This window comes from Hypanus sabinus, chromosome 6 (assembly GCF_030144855.1).
Source record: "Hypanus sabinus isolate sHypSab1 chromosome 6, sHypSab1.hap1, whole genome shotgun sequence".
Lineage (NCBI taxonomy): Eukaryota > Metazoa > Chordata > Chondrichthyes > Myliobatiformes > Dasyatidae > Hypanus > Hypanus sabinus.
The window spans coordinates 119,213,795-119,234,289 of NC_082711.1; positions in this window are offsets into that span (position 1 = coordinate 119,213,795).

Below are 20,495 nucleotides of genomic sequence, written 5' to 3' on the forward strand. Positions count from 1 at the left end.
TGGCCTGCAGTTGGTACTGGTCCACCATCCGGTCCATTTCCCTCTGGAAGACAGAGACACCATTCGTGACACCGAAAGGGACGCGCAGGAAGTGATAGAGCCGGCCGCCCGCCTCGAAGGCGGTGTAGGGGCGGTCCTCTGGGCAGATGGGGAGCTGGTGATAAGCGGATTTCAGATCTATTGTCGAGTACACCTTATACTGAGCAATCTGGTTGACCATATCCGCGATGCGGGGTAGGGGGTATGCGTCAAGCTGCGTAAACCTATTGATGGTTTGACTATAGTCCACCACCATCCTATTTTTCTGCCCAGTCCGAACAACAACCACCTGGGCCCTCCAAGGGCTTGTGCTCGGCTCAATGATCCCCTCCCTGAGCAGCCGCTGCACCTCCGACTGAATGAAGGCCCGGTCCCCCGCGCTGTACCTCCTGCTTTTGGTTGCCACAGGTTTACAGTCGGGGGTCAGGTTGGCGAACAGCGGTGGGGGAGGGATCTTGAGAGTGGAGAGGCTGCAAGTGTCGGTAGCGCAGCTGTTGGCCTGGTTCTGGATGGGATGTGTGTGTCCGTGTGTGTGTGTGGTCAGTAGCGGGGTATGTGAAGAAGTCCCACAAAACTGAGGATTCTTGACAGTGAGTGGTGGGAGGGGCCCGTCGTATACCATAGTCACACTTTCGAGATGGCTCTGGAAGTCCAGCCCCAATAGCACAGGTGCACACAGATTAGGCATGACCAGCAGTTCAAAGTCCCGATATACTGTGCCTTACACCACCAAAGTCGCTACACAACCCGCCCGGATGTCTGCGGACTGCGACCCAGAGGCCAAATGGAACCTCCGACTGACCGGCCGCATTGCAAGTCCGCAGCGTTGCACTGTGTCCGGGTGAATAAAACTCCCAGTGCTGCCCGTGTCAAACAGGCATCCAGTCCAATGCCCCTCCACCTGGATGTCCATCATGGATCTTGCAAGCTGGTGTGGGGCGCTTTGGTCGAGAGTCACAGTGGCCAGAGTTGGATCGCCGTCGGGGTACCCGGTCAGCATCGGAGGGTCGGGGGCGGGGCGTGCTGACGTCGACAAAGATGGCCGCCCACATCCCGGCATGCAAGATGGCGGCCCCCACGTTTCACCCGCAGCGCTGCACTCCGCTCGAGGTTGAGACTTACAGACCTTGGCGAAGTGGCCCCGCTTTCCGCAGCTGGAGCAGGTCGCTTCTCGCGCTGGACAGCGTTGTCGAGGATGTTTCTTTTGGCCACAGAAATAACAAAGCACGAGTTTCTTACGGGCCACAGCCGTGGTCTGGGTCGGGGAGCTCGTGGAATCGCGACTGGCGGCGGCGTTGGCGAATTCGCTCCCGGGAGCCGGCGGTGGCGGGGTCTGAGGCGTCCACGAAACCGGCGGGGAATCGCGCGACTGGACAGCGTCGGCGTTATGCCGCGCAGCTTCTAGAGCGTTGGCCTTCTCTATCGCCGAGCTTAAGGTAAGATCCGAGTTCTCCAGCAGTCGCTGGCGCATGTACACTGACCTCAGTCCCGTCACAAAGGCGTCTCGCACCAGCAGCTCCGCATGCTGTTCTGCCGTGAGCGTCTTGCAGTCACAAGCTCGGACGAGTGTCTGTAGTGCTCGGAGAAACTCAGCGCACGATTCGCCAGGCCGCTGTTGCCGGGTAGCTAAGCGATGTCTTGCGTAGACGGTGTTCACCGGCCGCAGGTACTGTCGTTTGAGGGCGTCCAGTGCCCCTTCGTAGGTCGGCAGGTCCCGGATAAAGGAGTAAACTTTGGAGGAGACCCTCGAGAGTAGGATTCTGTGCATAACGGCAGGTTCAGTCGCACGAAGCTCCGCCAAGTACGATTGGAAGCATGCAAGCCAGTGTTCAAAAGCGAGAGCTGCGTCAGGGTCTTGAGGGTCCAAATCCAACCGGTCCGGACGCAAAACGGGTTCCATGTTTTAAAACTTCCAGTCAATAAAATTGATGCACCATCAATAACTCACACTGAGACGTAGGCGAGATATCGGCTTTTATTGACTGGAAGAAGGAACCAGGAGTGAGTGTCTATCATACAAGGTCCTGGAGACTGAGGCCGATCTTCAGGCCGCAGGTCTCCTTTATACAGGGGCCTGTGGGAGGAGCCACAGGAGCAGTCAGCAGGGGCGTGTCCCAACAGGCACATAGTTCACCACACAGACATAGTTGCTGGAGTTGCCAGTCAGCGTTGAACTGCCTTATGGGGGTCTCCTGGTGGCGCTCATGGCATGAGATTCAATTTGGCTTTGCTCTGTTCCCTTTACTTCTATTACCTGTAGCCATCCTTACTTACTTTGTTTTATACCTATACTAAAAGGCTTATGTTATAAACTCATTTTTGGATTTTGACTTTAAATCACTGGAAATGAATACCAGATTACGAGAAGCCAAAAACGGGAAAGATTCAGATTCTAATGGAAAAAAAGTTGGTGATTCAAAACCATCTAAGCAACCTCCTTTTACTTTTGAAACCATATGGAATCTTCTAGATGATAAACTTACTCAAAACTTTGCGTGTTCAAAGGAGGTTTGAAGACGGTTGAGGGTAATTTTAGATTGCTTAAACGTGAATTCGAACCACAGCAAGCAACGATTTCAGAACTTGATGAAGGAACTCGACAGAGAGATCAGAGGATTACAACTCTGGAACAAAATTTAACTTTGATGTCTCAGCAGCTGGATCGTTATAAATTCAAAGTTACCGACTTTGAAAATCGATCTCGAAGACAGAATCTATGGATAATCGGTCTCCCTGAAGATGTTGAGGAGTGTGATCCTATCAAGTTCTTTTCTTAATTTTTATTCGATGTGTTTGGCACAGATGTTCTGGACGCCCCTCCATTAATCAACCACGTTCATCATCCAAGATCTCCTAAACCAAGACCAGTAATTGTTTGTCTCCATTATGTACATATTAAGGATCATTTAAAGTGCTTTGCTTGGCAGAAAGGCATGTTTGAACTTAAAGGTTTGGAATTCTGCTTCGTTGAAGATTTCAGCCCCGAGGTTCTGAAGGAACGAATGGCGTTCAAGCCCCTGATGTTGGAATTCTTTCGAATGATTCTCAGACTATTTCTGCTGATCCCTGCTCGATTGAGAATTGTCCTTTCTGATAATTCCTGTTCTCTCTTTAAGTTATTAAACGAAGCTTAAAAATTTTTTGACCAACAAACTTCCTCTGCTACGGCCTAATTAAGGTTCTGCTTTTTTTTTGGCTTTTACTTAAATTTTTAGCTATTTACCAGCTTACTGATCTGGTCAGTTAGAATGTGAGGGTTCTCTTTTTTGGTTTGTACTGTAGGTAGTTTTAGTATTTCTAGATTAACTTTTCTGTTCCCTTTTCGGATTCTGCCTTTTTTTTTATTTTTTTGAAACTATTTAGTAGATGATTTGATGTTGGATTTCTCTTTTTTATGAATGGAGATGCATTCGCTCTCTCTTTTTTTACATTTTAAGATGTCGTCCTGCTTTCTTCTTCCCACAAGACCTTATTTTCTTGCTGCGTCATTTTCAATTGTTTATGCGTGGAAATAACCAACAACATGAACTGGTGCTTGTTTTCTCCTTTTTCTGAAATACTAGTATCTTAGCACTCTGTTTTATGATTTAAACTTTTTTTTATTAAAATTGCAGTAGTTTTTTTTTCTTGTTCTCTTTTTTGATAATTTGTAACATATATTTTTTGGGTTACGGGTGCCTTTTCTTTAAAAATATTTATTTTTTGGGCTGCCATCAGGAGAGATGGGGATAGATTATCTCTTAGCCAATTTCTGGTCTACTTCTGGGTCTTTCTGGGTGGGGGGAAGGGATATTTCTTTTTTTAGATTAGGTTTTTTCACCTGGGCTACTCGGAAACTACTGAAATGTCCAATATGTCATAACTTCTGGTTCTTCCTTGAACCTTCCTTCCTCTTCCAGGTTCATGAGTTTGTATTCTGATTAATCCTTTATGTACCATATTACTGGTTTTACTATGATGGATAAGATTATTCATTTTGTTTTGTGGAATACCATAGAACCATAGAACATTACAGCACAGAAACAGGCCTTTTGGCCCTTCTTGGCTGTTCCAAACCATTTTCTGCCTAGACCCACTGACCTGCACCCGGGCCATATCCCTCCAAACTCCTCTCATCCATGTACCTGTCCAAGTTTTTCTTAAATGTCAAAAGTGAGGCCGTATTCACCACTTCATCTGGCAGCACATTCCACACTCCCACCACTCTCTGTGTGAAGAAGCCCCCCGTAATGTTCCCTTTAAACTTTTCTGCCTTCACCCTTAACCCATGGCCTCTGGTTCTTTTCTCCCCTAACCTCAGTGGAAAAAGCCTGCTTGCATTCACTCTATCGATACCCATCATAATTTTATACACCTCTATCAAATCACCTCTCATTTTCCTACACTCCAGGGAATAAAGTCCTAACTTATTCAACCTTTCTCTGTAACTCAGTTTCTTAAGTCCCGGTAACATCCTTGTAAACCTTCTCTGCACTCTTTCAACCTTATTAATATCCTTCTTGTGCTTAGGTGACCAAAACTGCGCACAATACTCCAAATTTACTCGCCAATGTCTTATACAACCTCACCATAACATTCCAACTCTTATACTCAATACTTTGATTTATAAAGGTCAATGTACCAAAAGCTCTCTTTACGACCCTATCTATTTGTGATGCCACTTTTAGGGAATTTTGTACCTGTACTCCCAGACCCCTCTGTTCTACTGCATTCCTCAGTATCCTACCATTTACCTTGTATGTTCTACCTTGGTTTGACCTTCCGAAGGGCAATACCTCACACTTGTCCGCACTGAACTCCATCTACCATTTTTTAGCCCATTTCTCCAATTAGTCCAAATACAAATTGTTTAAACCATCCAATTAAACAGAAAAAAAATTTCAAAGTATTCCATTGAATGAATGCCCATATCATCTTTGCACAAGAAACTCATGTGAGGAAGGAGGATAATCAGCATTTTGTTTTATGTTTTGGAAAGGAAAACAGTACCATTCGAGTTCTTAGGCTAAAGTGAAAGGGGTTTATATTTTTATAGATTCTTCAATTTCATTCATTCGCTATGAAACAATTGTGGATCTGAATGGTAGATTTTTGTTAATTACTGGCCTACTCTGTAACAAAAAAGTGGTTATGGTTAATGTTTATGCTCTGGATGTTGACTATCCTGAATTTTCAAACACTTATTTACATCCCTTCCGAATTTAAATGACTATGTTGATAATGGGTGGAGATTTTAATTGTTTTTTAAATCCTTCAATGGATAGATCTAAGTCTAATCAGGCACTTCCGAATAAATCGGCGACCTTTATTAACTCCTTTATGCTTGATTTTGGAATTTTAGAAATTTGGAGGTTTTTTAATCCAATGGAAAAGAGTTTTCATTCTTTTCCCATGTATAATACAGTTATTTTAGAATTGACTACTTTTTTACTGACTCGTGTTTAATTCCCTCTGTTACTGACTGCAATTACAATTTCATTGCCATCTCTGAACATGCACCCCTGTGACGAGATCTGAAGGATTATTCTAAAGTGGACTGTTCCTTAAACAAGAGAGAGAGGGAGCGAACAGCTTGTGTGTTAATTCAACAGCAGGGAGAGAGAGAAAGTCTGTAAGTTGCCTTAGAAACTGAAAGGCAGAGATATATGATGGACAGCTGGTGCTCCGCACTTGTGAGATATATACAAGGTCGATTGGATTTATGATCAGACGCACAAGAGACACACGACGCCAGAGGCAAGGAGGACACTGGTTGAGTTTAGAGTGCCCATGACAAGGGTGGGGTTTTTGCTCACAGTGAGGACAAAGGAGTGACCGGTGGGGAGCTATTGGTGGGTTTAACCCTTGCCTGGGTTGATAGCTCACTGTGGAAAACCAGCATTCCTCTTTCTGTGGTCACAAGTTGGTGACTTTAAATATGTTTCGGGAGCAGGAGGACAATGTGGAGGATCGGCATTGGCATTGGAAGACAAACCAACTCTAACTCTCTCTCTCCAACTCTACTCAAACTAAATTCCAGAACTGAACTGATTACTCACCATACCACCGTTACAGTTAGGCTGTATCACCTAACCACCTGAGCTGGGAGGCTTCGGAACTTTATTTACTCACCTATATATGCATATACTCTGCTAATATGTTTACCTTATTTTGTTTTATATTACTTTATTCACGTAGTTACTAATAAAATGAAGTTTATAACAGAAGACTCAGACCCCAGGTCCGTCCATTTCCGCTGGGTTTTTTAACCCGTTACGGGGTACGTAACAAAATTGGGGTCTCCTCCTGGATATGAACAAATTGGAGCCATTCTATAACTTGTTGAGGGCTTGATTGACCAGTTGATTTGATTGGGAAAGTTCCCTTTCGGTTTGTGTGGGTGGATTATCAGCAGAAATGGAGTTTGAGGTTAATAGGTTTGGGGCAGAACCAACCCCGGAGGTGTTGGATGATGCTAAGAGGGATGTACTGTTGGGAATTGCTCGTAAGTTAAAGGTTAAGGTGAGCACTTGAATGAAGAAGGCTCAGATACAGCTGTTAATAGCACAGCATTATGCAGCCAAGGGGAAATTCGAAGTGGAGGTGTTGGAAGTGTTTGCTGAAGGTAAAGTACTTATTGAGGCTGAGGTTCAGCTTCAGGCAGCAAAACTGAAGTATGAGTATGAGTTGCAGTTAAAACAACTCAAGGCTGATGAAGCAGAAAAGCGGAGGCAGTACGAGCTGACTAGGATAGAGAGGATACAGCAAGGAGGTTTGGATTAGTGCTGACGAAATGGTGGTGGGACCATGGGTTGTCCGTACTGTTTGGAGATTGAGGAGTGACAGGTTGGGATGTTTCAGCAGTGGTGAGCTCCGCCCGGTTATTGGAATAATGTCCAGCCCTAAAGGGGCTGAGGCGTGGGCAGAGCAGACCTCTCAGTTGTTGGGTGGGTGGCAGTGCTTGGCTGAGGGAAAGCGACAGGGACAGGTTGAAAGTTTGAGTAGGCGGGCTGGTGACGTTGTTAGAACTGTCGGGTACAATTACCTCAAAGTGACAGCTGCCAGTTCTGGGAAAGTGTGGGAAAATGTGTTTGGTTCGACTGGAAGTCAAATGCCGCAGCTCCGTGGCAGGAGATTGGTGGAAAGTTTTTAGGGTATCCCTTTTGGCTAGGGGGGCAGATAAATTACTTGCGGTGCCAAGGGGATCTGTCAAGGGGATCAGTTGTTCCGTTGATCCAAGAGGTGTCGGGAAACTTAGAGGAGGCCCAGTGGGGGAACGGCTTGGGGTCTCCGAGGGAGCACGTTCCCAGCAATGTACCAAGGAACTCCCAAAAGGAACAGACTCTATTCCAGAAGACTTAGAGGGACCAAGCGCACAGGAGTTGTTATGGATGGATGGAAGTCAAATTAATGCCATCCTCGGGACCGGGGCACCAGTTAAGTTGCTGTACAGTTTGTTTTATAACTGTTATTGGAAGCATTTACCTTTGACGACATAGAGGGCACTGGAGATTTGGGGTACCAGTGCTGGTGATTATCCAGACGACGGTTGTTGGGCAGTGAAAATGGAGTTCTTGGAGGCAAAAGTGGAGGTGACTGAGGTTCATGAATCGTTAAAGCTGATGTGTCTGGACACTGTTGAGACGGGCAGCGTTTCTGTGCTAGAGAGAACCAATATCCTGCTGGTGCGCTTGGGAGCCTGCCCGGAGGAGACGGGTGAGCGCTGTTTGGAGGCATTGTCGATGCACCCAGAGTTTCGAGCTGCTTGTGTGGACGTGTGTAGCAGCATTGGGCCGATACCGAATTCAAACAAGAGCCGGTGGTGGTACGGCCTGGGGGAAGTGTCTAAGGGTGAGACCCTCTTAGTGGACGCTGCGAAATACCACGAGGGAGGGGAGTTGACCGCTGAAGACACCTCGATGAGAGAGAGGTTGCGGCAACTGGCCCCTGAAGCCGTGGAAGACGTAGGCAGCATGTGTGTGGATTATATTGTGCTGAAGAGGCGCACTGTCAGTGACCAGAATATAGCCCTGAGGGCTGAAGAGGCGATGGCCTGTCTGAGTGGTGCAAAGTGGTTTAAGGTGCTGGATCTGAGGAGTGGATGTTGCCAGATCCCGATGAGTGAGGCCGACAAGGAGAAGACGGCCGTTATAAATTCCCTAGGAGTCTTCTGGTCCGAAAAGATGCCACAGTGCATATCTGGAGCCCTTGCAAACCTTCCCGCGGGGCATATGGAACACCATAGGGGATGTGGAGGTGTTTGGAGTTTTGGTGTATGTGGATGATCTCTTGGTATTTGGATTTGCCTCAGGAGAATATGAAGTGAGGTCGTTGCAGGAGCGGCTGAGAACTACAGAGTTAAAGTGTTTTCTGGATACGTGCCAGGGCTGGCGAAGGTCGCAGCTCATGAGAGACTGTCTCTCAAGTTTGAAATGAAGACGGAGAGACTGGAGAAAGTAGATCTGGAAGAAGTCATGAGGAAGAAAAAGTGAATACTGAACAGGAGGCTGAAGAGACTGCAGGAGCAGTGCAGGCCACGTGTTTCCATTTGGAGAAGATCAAACAGCAGCTACCGATCGCAGAAATGAGGAAGAATACAGATTCGATGGATAATGTGCTGGATGTGTGGTACATGCTGCCTTTTGCTGACTTTCCCTTGATTGAGGAAGAGACCTTTGGCCCTTCCCCCATTGAGTCAGGTGTAGCGGGGAGGGTTAGCTGTGTGCAGTGGGGGGCATGAGTGAGAGGTTGAGAGAGGAGTTGGTAGTGGGCCCAAGGTATCCCCAGTTGTGTCCTAGTCTGAAGGGTTTAGGTGAGGGGATACAGAGGTCTCAGAAGGGTTAGGGAACTCCCAGATAGTTGGCCTAAGTAGCGCCTGAGGAACAGGGCGTGAGGGTTACTGTGTGGGGAGGAGATGTCACTGTTTGTGCTTGGGTTGGGGTGTGTTGGCAGGAAAGGTGGCGAGTTATTTAATAGTCATGAGGACATGACTTTTATTTGGTGGGGGGAGAGTATAAAGGGGGCTTCTTCTTTTTTCTTTGTTACTGTGTATGTAATCAAAATGGCTTCTTTGTTTTGTTAAAAGTAGGAATGCTTCTTTGTTGTGAGAGAGTGCTGGAAGCTTGTTTGGGTTAAAATTCACTGATAACGAGAATTGTATTCCTTTGTAAACCAATTAGGATTAATGTTGTTCTTTCTTCTGAGTCTGTAAGCTATTGTTGGCGGGCTTTTGGGGAGATCGGCGCGAGGGGGTGAGAGAGAGAGGACACGATGCTGTAAACTGGGCGAGGAATGGACCCCAAGCGGGGGTCCGAGGCCAGGAGGTACCCCGAGGAGAGGAGATGAAGCTAGATGTGCTTGGTTGACCACTTCGGGTGGTCCTGAGCTGCGAGTCAAGGAGTTCGGAGGGAATTGAATGGTGGCCAGAAGACTTCAGTAATTAAGCTCCAATGGTTGTGCATGAAGTGGTTTGGACTTTGATAAGTTTAGCGCCTTTTCTTTATTTTTTTTTCTTCATATTTACTGTATTGTTATTAATCACTTAGTTGTAGTAACCTTTATAAATTGTACTCATTTAATCGCATATGGTGTGCTGTCTGTTTTTGGGTGAGGCGGGGACATCACACAGCATCCACACCAGCTGATTACCCAGTGTGGTGGGGCCGAAGGCTGCTCCCCCTAGATGAGAACGAGCTGAACGAGCCTGAGGCGACCCAGGGGGTTACATGAGATTTAGTGGACCATATGAAATAATTAAGAAAATTGATTCTTTGAATTATGTCATTAGAACTCCTGATTGATGGAGAAAGGCTACACAGCTAATCCATATAAATATGATCAAGTGTTATCATGACCCCGAACCTGCATATGTGAGTACTGTTATGACAACGGAGGAGATTGTGGTGTCTGGTACTGGGATACCAGATCATTTTAATGAGCTCCATGTAGTTTCCACAAGACTCAGAAATGCTGATGTTTTGAAAAATATTGATGGAAAGATTCAGCATTTGCAGTCAAAGCAACAAAAACAACTGAAGAGCTTAATTCACAAAAAATTTATTCCCTGGCATTCCAAGACTGTGCACAGCTGCGGTGCATGACGTAGTTATAGATAAAGTTGATCCCATTAAGCAGCACCCTTACAGAATGAACCAAGACAAAAATAAAATGGTTGAACAAGAAATTGAATACATGCTAACAGCTGGCATAATTAGGCCATCCACTTCAGACTGGGCATTGCCTTGTGTGATTGTCCCTAAGTCAGATGGGAGTATGAGATTCTGTACTGATTACAGGAAAGTTAATGCAGTAACTACGACAGATGCCTATCCCATCCCAAGAGTGGATGACTATATTGACAGAGTGGGGAAGGCTAAATACCTTACAAAGATTGACCTGTTGAAAGGTTACTGGTGTGTTCCTTTGACAGAAAGGGCTAAAGAAATATCTGCATTCGTGACACCATCTGGGTTGTATGAGTACAATATTTTACCCTTTGGGATGAAAAATGCTTCAGGGATGTTCCAAAGGATGATGAATTCAGTGATTCAAGGTTTAGAAAACACAGGGGCTCATATTTATGACTGGGTTGTATGGAATAACACCTGGGAAGAGCATATCTCAGTAGAAGAGAAACTGTTTGAAAGGCTGTCCAAGGCAAATCTCACTGTGAACCTTGCTAAAAGTGAATTTGGCCAAGCCACTGTCACGTATCTTGGCTATGTAGTAGGCCAGGGCCAACTGGCACCTGTGCAGGCCAAGGTTTAGGCTATTGCTGAGGTTCCCGTTCCGACGGGCAACACAGCGTTAAGAAGGTTTTTGGGAATGGTTGGGTATTACCGTAAGTTTTGTAAGAACTTCACAGACGTCGCTCTCCCCCTAACTAAACTCCTAGGGAAGAGTGAAAGATTTGTGTGGACTGACCTTTGCCAAGAGCCATTTGACCGCCTGAAAACCATCCTGTTATCATCCTGTGCTCAAAGCATCTGATTTCAATAAACCATTTGCAATCGCGGTTGACACTAGTGATGAAGCTGCTGGAACAGTTTTATTGCAAAAGGATGATGATGAAATTGAACATCCAGTACTTATTTCTCAAAGAAATTTAATGTGCATCAGAAAAATTACGCCACTGTTGAAAAAGAGTTCCTAGCGCACATTTTAGCATTGCAACATTTCGATGTCTATGTATGTCTTGCGCAGAGACCACTAGTCGTTTACATGGACCACAATCCATTGCTGTTTCTGAGTAAAATCAAGGATAAGAATAGAAGGTTACAGGAGTCTGAACTTGCAAGAGTATGACATGGAAATAAACCACGTGGTCAATAAAGTATGTCTGTCTGTCTGTCTGTCCGTGAAAGGTACTGACAACATTGTAGCAAGATTGTTTGTCTGGATGTTAAGTTTGTTTGTAATGCTTTGCTATCTTACCTGATAATTACACATGTATTGCTTTAAACTGTATTATTGATAGTTAAGTCAAAAATTTTGCTGTACATCAAAATTTTTCTTAAAAGGAGAGAGGTGTGACGAGATCTGAAGGATTATTCTAAAGCGGACTGTTCCTTAAACAAGAGAGAGAGGGAGCGAACAGCTTGTGTGTTAATTCAGCAACAGGGAGAGAGAGAAAGTCTGTGAGTTGCCTTAGAAACTGAAAAGCAGAGATATATGATGGATAGCTGGTGCTCCACACTTGTGAGATATATACAAGGTCGACTGGATTTATGATCAGACACACAAGAGACACACGACGCCAGAGGCAAGGAGGACACTGGTTGAGTTTAGTGTGCCCATGGCAAAGGTGGGGTTTTTGCTCACAGTGAGGACAAAGGAGTGGCCGGTGGGGAGCTATTGGTGGGTTTAACCCTTGCCTGGGTTGATAGCTCACTGTGGAAAACCAGCATTCCTCTTTCTGTGGTCACAAGTTGGTGACTTTAAATAACTTTAAGGAGCAGGATGATATGGAGGATTAGCATCGGGATCGGCATTAGGAAGACAAACCAACTCTCTCTCTCTCCAACTCTACTCAAATCAAATTCCAGAACTGAACTGATTATTTACCATACCACCTTAAGACTGTATCACCTAACCTCCTGAGCTGGAAAGCTTGGGAACTTTATTTACTCACCTATATATGCATATACTCTGCTAATCTGTTTACCTTACCTTGTTTTATATTACTTTATTCACGTAGTTACTAATGAAATATAGTTTATAATGGAAGACTCAGACTCCAGGTGTGTCCATTTCTGCTGGTTCATTTTAACCTGTTAGAGTACGTAACGCCCCTGGAACTCTCTATTAAATTAATGGTCACACCTTCTAGTTTTGGACAATGTCTATTCAATTTGGTTTTATTACAAGACTTTGTGAATTTCATTAAGGAACAGATTGATTCCTTCTTTTCAACAAACTCTATGGAAGAAATTTCCAGCAGGGTTCTATGGGATACTTTTAAAGTGTATATCCATGGGCAGATTATCTCATATTCTGCTGCACTGAGGAAACAAATTAATAAAGAGATATGTATGTAGGTTAATAAGATTAAAGCAATCGACAAGGATTATCCTATTGCTCCTAGTCAGGAGCTTTACAAATAGAGGGTCGAACTTCAAATGGAGCATACTGTGATGACCCACTTCCCAGCGCACTCGAACCGGCTCACAAAGTGGCACGCACCGGCATTGAGGCCGGCCCCAAAAAGGGCGCCAGGCCTTCTTCACCAGCAAGGGGAAAAGCCCACGCATGGGACGGGACTATGAATAAGCGCCCCCTACAGCATTCCCGCCCGGGGAGGGCAGAGACGGGAAGGCTTAAAAGTGAGGCTGTGAAGTTTGAATAAATCTCCTTTGCAACTGCAACTCACCGACTCCGTGTCGTTATTTCAGCGCTGCGTGTAGCACACCACTACAATTGGTGATTCCGACGGCCCAAACGATATTTGGACCGGAGATGAATGATGCCGCATCTGTTCATGCAGTTTCGTTAAAACTGCCAAGCTTCTGGACGCTGCGACCTCACCGATGGTTCCAGCAAGCAGAAGCCCAATTCCACATTCAGCAGATAACCTCGGCTGCCACACGTTACTACCGCGTGGTGAGCTCCCTCGACCAGAAGACAGCTGCCCAGGTTGAGGAGTTCATACAATTGCCCCCGGAGGACGGCAAATACACAGAATTCAAAGCCCTGCTCATAAGGACTTTCGGACTCTCACGGCACGAGCGAGCTGCCCGCTTACTGCACCTGGATGGTTTGGGAGACAGGCCACCATCGGCTTTGATGAATGAGATGCTGTCCCTGGCCAGAGGTCACAAGCCCTGCCTCATGTTTGAGCAGGCATTCCTGGAGCAGCTGCCCGAGGACATACGCCTGCTGCGGTCTGACGCGGGTTTCAGTGACCCCCAGAAGGTGGCGGCCCAGGCAGACGTGCTGTGGAAAGCCAAGAAGGAGAGTGGGGCGTCTGTCGCACAGATCACCAGGCCTGGCAGCAGAGCCCACTAACCCCAGAAGGAGGGGTGAGGAGACCAATGAACAATGGTGCTTCTACCACCAGTGGTGGGGCACAGAAGCCTGCCCTGCACGTTCCCAGGAAGCACCAGGGCCAACCGCCGCTGATGGCTTATGGCGGCTGGCCATTGGGATAGACTTTTTGGTCTTACCTCCGACAAGTTACGACACCCGCAACAGAGAACTGGGTCCCACCCTGAGGGCCGTGAATGGCAGCACAGTAAGGACCTATGGCACCCGTCAGGTGCAGCTACAGTTCGGCTCCAGCCGGTTCACATGGGACTTCACACTGGCCGCCGTAGCCCAACCGCTCCTGGGAGCGGATTTTTTGTGAGCTCACAGCCTACTAGTCGACCTGCCCAGGCAGAGACTGGTCCACGCCGAGACCTTTCAAACGTTCCCACTGGGTGAAGCCCAGTTGCCAGCCCCTCACCTCGACTCCATCACGCTGTCTGACAACGACTTCACCAGAGTCCTGGCGGATTTCCCATCGGTTCTGGCACCGCAGTTCACAGCGGCCATGCCCAGGCACGGCGTACAGCACCACATCCCGACACAGGGACCACCCCTCCATGCCCGTGCTCGGCGGCTTCCCCCGGACAAGCTCCGACTGGCGAAGGAGGAGTTCAAGAGGATGGAGGAATTGGGGATCGTACGGCGGTCCGACAGCCCGTGGGCCTCTCCCCTGCACATGGTGCCCAAAGCAACAGGGGGCTGGAGACCATGCGGCGACTACCGCAGGCTGAATGAGGCTACCACACCGGACCGCTACCCTGTGCCACACATTCAGGATGTTGCAGCAAACCTGCACGGCGCATGGATCTTCTCCAAGGTGGACCTCGTCCGGGGATACCATCGAATCCCGATGCATCCGGACGATGTCCCCAAAACGGCACTCATCACCCCGTTCGGCCTTTTCGAGTTCCTCTGCATGCCGTTCGGCCCAAAGAATGCTGCACAGGCGTTTCAGCGGTTACTGCACCACAAACCGCTTACCTTTGCGTTCACGAAAGCATCCGACCCCTGGTCGTCCCGCCAGCAGCGACATCTGTCCTACATCACTGAATACACAACGGATGGCCGGCATGTCTCAGGAAAGGACAACATCGTGGTGGATGCTCTCTTCAGACCTAACTCCAAGCCCTGTCCCAGGGGGTAGACTATGAAGCACTGGCGGAGGCGCAGCAGGCAGACGAGAAGATCCCCAGTTACAGGACTGCAGTCTCCGGTTTGCAGCTCCAGGAGCTCCCCATAGGCCCAGGTGAGAGGACCCTACTCTGTGACCGTCGTCCTGGCAGCCCGGCGGCGGCGCGTTTTCGACTCCATTCACAACTTAGCGCACCCCTCCATCAGGACAACCATCCGGATGGTAACCAACAGGTTCATTTGGCAAGGACTCCGCAAGCAGGTCAGTGAATGGGCCAGAACGTGCATGCACTGCCAGACGGCCAAGGTGCAGCGGCACACCAAAGCCCTGCCGCAGCAGTTCCACCCCACCCGCCGGAGATTCGACCACATTCATGTGGATATCGTGGTCCCCCTGCCAGTGTCGCGAGGAGCGCGGCACCTCCTGACTATCATGGACCGGTTCACAAGATGGCCAGAGGCGATCCCGCTCACTGACACCACCTCCGAATCTTGCGCCCAGGCACTGATTGCCACCTGGGTATCTCGTGTAAAGAGGGTTTCTTCCTTTTCTTTGTTACTGCGCATGTTAATCAAAATGGCTTCTTTGTTTTGTTAAAAGTAGGAATGCTTCTTTGTTGCGAGAGAGTGCTGGAAGCTTGTTTGTGTTAAAATTTACTGATAACGAGAATTGTATTCCTTTGTAAACCAATTGGGATTAATGTTGTTCTTTCTTCTGAGTCTGTAAGCTATTGTTGGCGGGTTTTTGGGGAGTCGGCGCGAGGGGGTGAGAGGGAGAGGACGCGATGCTGTAAACTGGGCGAGGACAGACCCCAAGTGGGGGTCCGAGGCCAGGAGGTACCCCAAGGAGAGGAGACGAAGATAGATGTCAGGTGGTCCTGAGCTGTGAGTCAAGGAGTTCGGAGGGGATCAAATGATGGCCAGAAGACTTCAGTAATTGAGCTCCAATGGTTGTGCACAAAGTGGTTTGGACTTTGATAAGTTTGGAGCCTTTTTGTCATTTTCTTTTCCTTCATTTGTACTGTATGGTTATTAATCAGTTATAGTAATCATTATAAATTGTAATCATTTAATCGCATATGGTGTACTGTCTGTTTTTTGGGTGAGGCGGGGACATCACACAGCATCCACATGAGCTGATTACCAAGTTTGGCGGGGCCGAAGGCTGCTCCCCCTAGACGAGAACGAGCTGAACAAGCCTGAGGCGACCCAGGGGGTTACACTCACTTTGGTGAGTGTAACACCCACATTACCTCCGACAGAGGCGCCCAGTTCACCTCCAGCCTGTGGTCAGCTATGGCCAGCCTTCTGGGGACACAGCCGCACCACACAACTGCCTACCACCCACAGTCGAACGGACTAGTGGAGCGTTTCCACCGTCACCTGAAGTCGGCTCTCATGGCCCGCCTGAGAGGACCTAACTTCCTTGGGTCCTGCTCGGAATCTGGATGGCGCCCAAACAGGATCTGCACACCTTGTCGGCCGAGTTGGTGTACGGCGCACCCTTGGTCGTCCCAGGAGAGTTCATGCCAGCCCCAAGGGGGCAAGAGGAAGAACCCGCAGCAATCCTGGACAGACTACGCGAGAGGCTCGGTAACCTGGCCCCTATACCCACTTCACATCATGGGCAGAACCCGACCTGCATACCCAAAGACCTGCAGAACTGTAAGTTTGTTTTTGTATGACAGGGCGGATACTGGACACCACCACAACAGCCCTACGAGGGGCCGTTTATGGTGATCAGGAACAACGGGTCCACATTCGTGCTGGACATTGGGGGGAAAGAGGAGGTTTTCACGGTGGACCGACTCAAACCGGCCCACGTGGACTTGGCGCAGCCGGTCGAGAATCAGGCACTGCGGCGCAAAGGCAGACCTCCCAAACAGAGTCCGACCCAGACTGTGGACATGGGGGGGTGTATCGCCGGTTCTTGGGGGGAGGGGGTTATGTGGTGACCCACTTCCCAGCACACTCGAACCAGCTCACAAAGTGGCGCGCGCCGGCATTGAGGCCAGTTCCAAAAAGGGCGCCAGGCCTTCTTCACCAGCAAGGGGAAAAGCCCGCGCACGGGACGGGACTGTGAATATGCATTCCCAGCAACTACAGCATTCCCGCCTGAAGGCTTTAAAGCGAGGCCGCGAAGTTTGAATAAATCTCTTTTGCAACTGCAACTCACCGACTGCGTGTTGTTATTTCAGTGCTGTGTGTAGCACATCGCTATAATAGTTTACTTTTAACATCCTCGATTGAAAAGCAATTAATTAAGTCTAGGAATCCATTTTATATACATGGTGATAAATCTGGTATACTATTGGCTAGTCAATTGAAATCTACTTCGGTTAAATGTCAGATTATTAAAATTCGTAAATGAGATGGAACTATGAAGGTTGATCATGATGAGATAAACAAATCTTTTCAAGAATTTTACATCTCCTTATATCAATCAGAATCTCCTGATGACCCCACTATAATGCATGAATTCTTAAGGAAATTGAATGTTCTGAAATTATCACCTAATGAACCTTTACTATTAGATGCTATTACTGAACAAGAAATTCTTTAATCCTTTTCGCTCCTTTTGGAGCATGGTGCCTCAACAAAGGTCCTCCACTTCCTGCGATCTCCAGCAGATGTTTTTGCAGTCTCCCAAGTTTGGCCGGCGACTTTCAGTTCATCCAAAAGCCTACGCCTCCAGGTTTGCTTTAGGCGACCTCTTCTTCTCTTCCCTTGTGGATTTCATTTGAGTGATTGTCAATAGACAATAGACAATAGGTGCAGAAGTAGACCATTCAGCCCTTTGAGCCTTCACCGCCATTTTGAGATCATGGCTGATCAACTCCTATCAATACCTGGTTCCTGCCTTGTCCCCATATCCCTTGATACCCCTATCCATAAGATACCTATCTAGCTCCTTCTTGAAAGCATCCAGAGAATTGGCCTCCACTACCTTCCGAGGCAGTGCATTCCAGACCCCCACAACTCTCTGGGAGAAGTTTTTCCTTAACTCTGTCCTAAAAGACCTACCCCTTATTCTCAAACCATGCCCTCTGGTACTGGACTCTCCCAGCATCTGGAACATATTTCCTGCCTCTATCTTGTCCAAACTCTTAATGATCTTATATGTTTCAATCAGATCCCCTCTCATCTCCTTAATTCCAGCGTGTACAAGCCCAGTCTCTCTAACCTCTCTGCGTAAGACAGTCCAGACATCCCAGGAATTAACCTTGTGAATCTACGCTGCACTTCCTCAACAGCCAGGATGTCCTTCCTTAACCCTGGAGACCAAAACTGTACACAATACTCCAGGTGTGGTCTCACCAGGGCTCTGTACAAATGCAAGAGGATTTCCTTGCTCTTGTACTCAATTCCCTTTAAAATAAAGGCCAACATTCCATTAGCCTTCTTCACTGCCTGCTGCACTTGCTCATTCACCTTCAGTGGCTGATGAACAAGGACTCCTAGATCTCTTTGTATTTCTCCCTTACCTAACTCTACACCATTCAGATAATAACCTGCCTTCCTGTTCTTACTCCCAAAGTGGATAACCTCACACTTATTCACATTAAACGTCATCTGCCAAGTATCTGCCCACTCACTCAGACTGTCCAAGTCACCCTGAATTCTCCTAACATGCTCATCACATGTCACACTGCCACCCAGCTTAGTATTATCAGCAAATTTGCTGATGTTATTTTCAATGCCTTCATCCAAATCATTGACGTAAATTGTAAACAGCTGTGGTCCCAATATCGAGCCCTGTGGCACCCCACTAGTCACCACCTGCCATTCCGAGAAACACCCATTCACCACTACCCTTTGCTTTCTATCTGCCAACCAGTTTTCTATCCATGTCAATATCTTCCCCCCAATGCCATGAACTCTGATTTTACCCAACAATCTCCTATGTGGGACCTTATCAAATGCCTTCTGAAAATCGAGGTACACTACATCCACTGGATCTCCCCCATCTAACTTCCTGGTTACTTCCTCAAAAAACTCCAACAGATTAGTCAAGCAAGATTTACCCTTGGTAAATCCATGCTGGCTCGGCCCAATCCTATCACTGCTATCTAGATATGCCACTATTTCATCCTTAATAATGGACTCTAGCATCTTCCCCACCACCGATGTCAGGCTGACAGGTCGATAGTTCTCTGTTTTCTCCCTCCCTCCTTTCTTAAAAAGTGGGATAACATTAACCATTCTCCAATCCTCAGGAACTGATCCTGAATCTAAGGAATATTGGAAAATGATTACCAATGCATCCGCAATTTCCAGGGCCACCTCCTTTAGTACACTAGGATGCAGACCATCTGGACCTGGGGATTTGTCAGCCTTCAGTCCCATCAGTCTTCTCAACACCGTTTCCTTCCTAATGTCAATCTGTTTCATTTCCTCTGTTATCCTATGTCCTTGGCCCATCCATACATCTGGGAGATTGCTTGTGTCTTCCTTAGTGAAAACAGATCTAAAGTACTCATTAAATTCTTCTGCCATTTCTCCGTTTCCCATAACAATTTCACCTAATTCATTCTTCAAGGGCCCAACATTGCTCTTAACTCTCTTCTTTCTCTTCACATACCTAAAAAAGCTTTTGCTATCTTCCTTTATATTCCTAGCTAGCTTGCATTCATACCTCATTTTTTCTCCCCATATTGTCTTTTTAGTTAAGTTCTGTTGTTCCTTAAAAACTTCCCAATCATCTGTCCTCCCACTCACCTTAGCTCTGTCATACTTCCTTTTTTTTAATGCTGTGCAATCTCTGACTTCCTTTGTCAACCACTGTGGCCCCTTTCCCCCCTTTGAATCCTTCCTTCTCATTGGAATGAACTGATTTTGCACCTTGTGCATTATTCCCAAGAATACCTGCCATTGCTGTTCCACTGTCTTTTCTGCTAGGCTATCCGTCCAGTCAATTTTGTCGAGTGACATTTGACTGGCTCTTCCTCAAGATGTGGCTGACCCATCTCCACTTCCTCCTCCTCATCTGGAATACAATGGGCTCTTGGTTTGCTTTCTTCCATAGGTCTAGGTTTGACACTCTGTTGTACCACCTGAGGCGGAGGATCTGCCGGAGGCATTTATTGAGAAAGGTCTGGATCTTGTTGCAGCTGGTGTTAGTGATTCTCCATGTTTCGGATCCATATAGCAGGATGGCTTTCACATTGGAGCTGAATATACAGAGCTTAGTTTTGACAGAGATGGCCGTAGATCTCCAAACAGGTCGTAGGGTTGTGAAGGCATGTTGGGCTTTTCTGATCCTTGCTCTGATATCTTCAACTGTACCTCCTGATTTACTGATTTTGCTTCCGAGGTAGGTGAATTTGTCTACATCTTCAACTATTTGTCCTTCAATCCGTAATGGCTCCTCTTGTGTGTTATTAATGCTTAGAACTTTGGTCTGCTCCTGACTGATCTTAAGGCCTACTTGCTGTGGGGTCTCTCCCAAGGAATCTACTTTCTTCTGCGTATCTTGAAGCCTGTGTGAGAGAAGAGCGAGATCATCTGCAAATGCCAGGTCTCCCAATTTCCCTGTTAACATCCACTGGATGCCTCTCTCTGAGCCAGCATAGGCTGTTCTTGTAGCCCAGTCGAGTACCACAAGAAAAAGTAGAGGCGGCAGCAGGCATCCCTGTCTGACTCCAGTAGTGACCAGGAACTCTTCGGACAGTCTCCCATCGTGGATGACCCTGCATGAGAAGCCATCATAAAGCTGCTTGATGATATTCACTATCTCTTCCGGTACACCATAGTGTCATAAGATGCTCTACATTGACTTCCTGTCCAGGCTGTCAAATGCCTTCTCAAAATCAATAAAACAC